Source organism: Populus euphratica, unplaced genomic scaffold (genome assembly GCF_000495115.2).
Source record: "Populus euphratica unplaced genomic scaffold, PopEup_1.0 scaffold401.1, whole genome shotgun sequence".
NCBI classification, from domain to species: domain Eukaryota; kingdom Viridiplantae; phylum Streptophyta; class Magnoliopsida; order Malpighiales; family Salicaceae; genus Populus; species Populus euphratica.
This window is the reverse complement of record NW_011500085.1, coordinates 400,889-401,597: the sequence shown is the minus strand read 5'-3', so window position 1 is coordinate 401,597 and position 709 is coordinate 400,889.

Genomic DNA, 709 nt, shown 5'->3' with positions numbered 1-709 from the left:
TACAATTGGAACAACATGAATTCATGTTTTTACAGAAGGATGCAAATCTCAAGAGTGGGGTGTGGCTGAACTGTGGAGGAGGTCGAGAATGAAAGGTGGAGGTGGCGTGCGGTTGTGATAGTGAATTTTAGAGTTTGAGTCTTTGGAATATAATAGACTTTCTTTAATGGGAATACCTCGAGAAGACATGAAAGAGGAGTGCAAGAAACCCTCGGCTCCACTAACAAACACGGGTCCAAAGAAGCTTCAGGGTCTGTGCCTAATGTTGTAGAGATTGTGTTGCTTAGTGTTGTGAAGGATAGGTGTGAGGAGAAGGTAATTGATTTGGTCAGGGAGAGATCAACGAGAATCTGGGTAAAACATGGACGATTCATCAAGGAGTTGTTCGATGACATCTGAATAAAAATTTTTGGTAATAATTGTTTTTTAAAGTATTTTTTATTTTTTTAAAAATAATTTTTGATATTAAAATATTAAAACAATTTAAAAACACTAATTTTGTTAATTTTAAATAAAAAAATTAAAAATTAAAGTAAGCAGCCCGAACATTTTCTAAGAAAGTGGGACTTGTGTTCGAGGATCTGGATGCCTGCGGGATTTGTTTGCAAAGAACAGAGGACAGGCTTTTTAGGGCAACTTGGTTGCCATGTTCTCATGCCTATCACGGAACTTGCATTGGCGAGGGGTTTAAAACCAGTCCTCGCCCGCC